We start from the raw sequence: 6000 nt of genomic DNA on the forward strand, positions 1-6000 counted from the left end.
AGTGGACCAACAACCCTTGAAACAGTCGCCACTAGACGCACATAATTATACTGCACGTCGCCAATCACGATTGGCCGGTCAGCATTGTTTATTCAGGGGGAAATCGACTGGGCATTAAACTCAAGTTATGGATCTGCAGTGAAAACAATAAGGAAATGAAATGAATAACGATGAATAACACACCAAGTCTGAGGAGTAACAGACACTTGGATTGATCATTCTCAACTTCTTTGTGAGCTCAAGCGCAAAACACAAATAATTTAGGCCCTCGACATTTAATTAAAAGTCCTAGAAATAGGACTTTTAATTAAACTTTATAGGTTGGAGTATTTCATCAGCCTACGGCCGGGACACGACTGTGGACAGGAAATGCAATATATGAAAATAAATAAAATAGGACGGGATTTCTGACGCAGCTCTACTTTCTCTGTGTGCTTATAAAGATGATCTTCATTCGATGAAACCATAGATTTATGTGCATGGATCCGGAGCAAATTTGTTCTTCTTTTCCCACACCATGACATAAGGAGTGGCTGTTCTCATAAATAAATCAATGTAAGCAGAATGTGTCATCATCAATATTTTACAAGTTAACACAATTATTTCAGCAGTGCAACAAAATGTCTCATTAAATGTGGTAAATAAAATACTGATTCTTAAATTGTTTTTAAAAGGCTTTGTGGTCATCTGAAGCATCACCTACTGAATGATTTAATATCAGATAATCACATTGATTTATGTTGCCTAACTGAAACCTGGCTGAGCCATGAAGAATATGTCTGCCTGAATGAATCGACTCCTCCAAGTCATATTAATACTCACATTCCTCGAGGCACCGGTCGAGGAGGTGGAGTAGCAGCCATCTTTGAATCGAGCCTATTAATTAATCCTCAACCAAAATTACACTACACCTCATTTGAAAGCCTTGTTCTTAGTCTTTCACATCCAACCTGGAAAACACTACAGCCAATTCGATTTGTGATTCTGTACCGGCCACCAGGTCCATATTCAGAGTTTATATCTGAATTCTCAGAATTTATATCAAGTTTGGTTCTTAAAACCGATAAAGTTATTATTGTTGGAGATTTTAATATCCATGTGGATGTTGATAATGATTGCCTTAGTGCTGCATTCATCTCCTTGTTGGACTCGATTGGCTTCTGTCAGAGAGTACAGAAACCCACTCACAGCTTTGGCCACACGCTTGATCTTGTTCTTACTTATGCGTTGACATTGAGCATTTGAACGTCTTCCCACAGAATCCTCTTCTGTCAGACCACAACCTCATAACTTTTGAATTTATACTACCGGAGTGTACTCCGTTAGTCAAAAGTTTCTACACTAGATGTCTAACTGATAGTGCTGTAGCTAAATTTAAAGAAGCGATTCCTTCTGTATTTGATTCGATACCACGCCTCAATATAACAGAGGACTCCTGGTCTAACTTTAGTCCGTCCCAGATTGATCATCTTGTTGACAGTGCCATAGGCTCTCTGAGAATGACACTGGACTCGATAGCCCTCTGAAGAAGAAGACAGTGAGGAAGAGGAGGTTTGCTCCTGGTATAACCCTCAGACCCGCAAACTGAAGCAACGTCACGAAGCTTGAACGCATATGGCGTCAACTAATCTCAAGAATCCCGCTTAGTTTGGCGAGATAGTCTTAAAACATATAAGAAGGCCCTCCGTAATGCCAGAGCAGCCTATTACTCATCAATAATAGAAAAAATAAAACAACCCCAGGTTTCTCTTCAGCACTGTAGCCAGGCTGACAGAGAGTCACAGCTCTGTGGAGCCGAGCATTCCTATAAACCTTAGTGGTAATGACTTTATGAACTTCTTTAATGAAAAGATTTTAACTATTAGGGACAAGATTAATAATCTCTTGCCCATAACCAGTGCCAATCTGTTCTCAAGTGGAATGGCCTTGGAAACCGCTGTATGCCCTGGTGTATATTTGGAGGATTTTCTCCTATCAACCGTGACCAATTATTTTCAACGGTTTCTACTTGAACACGCTACCTGTCTCTTGGACCCCATCCCGACGAGGCTGCTTAAAGACGTTTGCCTTTAATTGGCGGCTCTCTATTAGATATTATCAATGTGTCTCTGCTAACAGGCCACGTACCACACTCCTTCAAGGTGGCTGTTATTAAACCTCTCCTGAAGAAGCCCACTCTGGATCCAGAGGTATTGGCTAACTACAGACCGATCTCTAACCTCCCCTTCCTCTCCAAGATCCTTGAGAAAGTGGTCGCAAATCAGTTGTGCGACTTTCTACATCATAATAGTTTATTTGAGAAATTTCAATCAGGATTTAGAAAACACCACAGCACCGAGACGGCACTGGTGAAAATTACAAATGACCTCTTAATGGCAGCAGATAAAGGACTCCTCTCTGTCCTGGTCTTGTTAGACCTTAGTGCTGCATTCGACACCATTGACCATGACATTGTAAGGTATTCTCAAAACTGGGGCACTGCGCAGATGGTGGAGAAACAGGCTTCCGGACACGCATGGATTAAGTTATCAACATTTAATGGCAAGAAAAGTGAATCAAACATTCAACGCGCCTCCTCGTGTCAGGCTGCAGGCTGCGCTTCACCTGGGAGCTCACAGCCTCCTCACAGCCCTCGAGCTCACCTGAGAAAAGAGAACGAGTTTCTAAAACACGCTGTTTTATAATCCTCTTGCGCCAGTCTCAACGTCGTTTCACGTCTTTCACAATAAGAATCCGTCAATTAAAGTCACCTTCACAATAAAAGTCTCTTGTTATTGTAAGTCACGGCAATCTATAATACTAACATACAGTCACTCTCATGCAACATACATTAATTCTTGCCATTTATATTTGCATAGAGTAAACATTACCCCTATGCTTCATAATACATTAATAACAATATCAATATTCTCCTTAATATTGTCTATTATAATATCTTTCTATATGTATTAATTTAAACCATAAGACCTCTGCAGATGTTATCAAAATAAACTATTACAACTTAACAACATCCTGTTACAGAGACTGGAGCAGTCGATTGGCATTTCAGGCACGGCACTAATTTGGTTTAAATCCTATTTATCAGATCGATCTCAGTTTGTATTTGTAAACGATGACGCCTCGATAACCACCAACGTTAATCACGGAGTTCCACAAGGTTCTGTGCTTGGACCAATTTTATTTACCTTATACATGCTTCCTTTGGGCAATATTATCAGGAAACACTCCATAAACTTTCATTGTTATGCAGATGACACTCAACTATATTTATCGATAAAACCAGAGGAGAGCAACCAACTCTGTAAAATTCAAGCATGTCTTAAAGACATAAAACATGGATGACCTGCAACTTCTTGATGTTAAACTCAGACAAAACCGAAGTAATTTTAATCGGCCCTGAGCACCTCAGAGATCAATTATCTGGTGATGTGGATTCTGTAGACGGCATTGCCTGGCATCCAACACCACTGTAAAGAATCTTGGCGTTATCTTTGATCGGGACTTGTCCTTTAACTCCCACGTAAAGCAAATCTCAAGGACTGCATTCTTTCATCTACGTAATATTTCAAAAATCAGGCACATCTTGTCTCAAAAAGTTGCAGAAAAATTGGTTCACGCGTTCGTTACTTCGAGACTGGATTACTGCAACTCCTTATTAGCAGGCTGCTCTAATAAATCTCTTAGGTCCCTCCAGTTGATCCAGAATGCTGCAGCTCGTGTTCTCACTAAAACTAAGAAAAGAGATCACATCACTCCTGCACTAGCTGCTCTGCACTGGCTCCCAGTAAAATCAAGAATCACTTTTAAAATTCTTCTCTTAACCTACAAAGCCTTGATTGGTGATGCTCCATCATATCTTAAGGAGCTTGTCGTACCATATTGCCCCACTAGAGAGCTACGCTCACTAAATGCGGGACTACTTGTAGTTCCTAGAGTCTTAAAAAGTAGAATGGGAGCCAGAGCCTTTAGTTATCAAGCTCCTCTTTTATGGAACCAGCTTCCAATTTCAGTCCGGGAGGCAGACACAGTCACCTCGTTTAAGAGTAGACTTAAGACCTTCCTCTTTGACAGAGCTTATAGTTAGGGCTGAATCAGGTTTGCCCTGGTCCAGCCCCTTGATATGCTGCTATAGGCTTATAGCTGCCGGGGACGTGTTAGGATGCACTGAGTACCTATCTCCTCTTTTTCTCTCCTTAAGGATGAATTTTCATCTCTCAATCACACGTTACTAACTCTGCTTTCTCCCCGGAAGTCCTTTTGACTTTACGTCTCATGGGGTCATCGGACCCTATGAGACGGCATAGATCCTATCTGCCTGATGGATCGTCTGGGTCGTGGAATTCCTGCTCATGACTACGCCACTGTCCTGTTGAGACTCCGCCACTCCTCCTCCCCACCGCCATCTGCCTGATGGATCGTGGAGGTCTCCATCGTGGAATATGCCTACTATGAACTATTCATACACTCTGTCATATTCATTGAATGTATTTTAACTCTAAATCTGTCCTTCTGTACACATTACATCTATTGCATCTGTCCATCCTAGGAGAGGGATCCTCCTCTGTTGCTCTCCTCCAGGTTTCTTCCCTTTTTTTCCCCCTGAAGGGTTATTTGGGAGTTTTTCCTGGTCCGATGTGAGGTTTTGGGGCAGGGATGTCTATGTGTACAGATTGTAAAGCACTCCGAGACAAATTTGTAATTTGTGAAATTGGGCTATACAAATAAACTGAATTGAATTGAATTATAATCCTGCTAATTCATGATTTCATTAACAGAAACTGTTGCGATGATGTAAATTGTTCCATGTTTTACTGGTTTAACTTCCACTGTGGGCTCTATATACAAGTTATTTATAGCCAAGTAGATCCATTAGATCTTTCACTGACTTCATATTGATCTTTAACTGCTTGTCATCTATTTCATCAATTTGACATTTAGTCTACTCAGTACTTTTCTTGGTCTCATTTTCTTGTTTATGCATTGCTCAATACGTGTGTACGAGTGGAAGAGTCTGATGGGGGCACCACGACGTATGACTGGTCTACTCCTGTAATCTTTGATTATATAATAAGGCCCTACGATCCGAGGTCATACCCTCAACCACACTTAAGGGCACTTTTGTCTGAATCTGTCCATTAAACGTTAATCGTGGAAGTAGTTGAAACTCTTTAACATCGCAACAGCAATCAATAAATCCAAACAAAAACAAAAATCTGCTGTTGTGCATTTGGAAAGTATACCCTCACGCCCCTCGGGTTCTCATTGTGATGTTGCAGCCCTTGTGAGAGAGAATGTAAGATGAATAATTTACATACTGACCAAGCAAAAACTGAAAGGATTTTAGGTTCATTTCGATCATTTTAGAAAAACGTGCCTCTCCCATTATTATATAAGTATTCAGACATTTTTCTGAGATTCAACATAGGCGCCTTTTTCTCTTGATCATCTGTGAGATGTTTGTATACCTTCGTCAGAGTCCCCATCGTGGTCAATTACATTGATCGGAAAATGATTTGGAAACCCAAAGTTTCGTCAGGAAGACCCTCTTTCCACGCTGGTTCATCCATAAGCGATTACTCCATCAGCTGATTGGGGTCGGGCACGATGGATGAACCAACCAATTAGAGGCAGCGCAGTTCTGTAAGCCAATCACAGCGCCGTTGGCAATCTGTTAAATGTGTTCTCCTCTCTGCTGCTGTCAGTTGTGTCTGGACTCCATGGGGGGGTTCTGCCTGCGCAGATATCAGCACCTCTACCCCGATAGCTCATCCTAATTCAGGATTGAGTCAAATCACCAAAGAGACTTTGCTCTATTTCAATATGTAATTGTAAATAAATTATTGTTAAACTCTGAACACCCGTCTCTCCTGATTGAACTGTCCAGCTATGTCTCAGCTGTGTGTCGGGGCACGGGTCTCCACACTCCACCCGATCCGGACCGGAGCCTCTCCTCCGTGGAAGCACCGTGAGAAACAAAGATGATCTTCATTCGATGAAACC

This window comes from Pseudoliparis swirei, chromosome 1 (genome assembly GCF_029220125.1).
Source record: "Pseudoliparis swirei isolate HS2019 ecotype Mariana Trench chromosome 1, NWPU_hadal_v1, whole genome shotgun sequence".
Classification (NCBI taxonomy): Eukaryota; Metazoa; Chordata; class Actinopteri; order Perciformes; family Liparidae; genus Pseudoliparis; species Pseudoliparis swirei.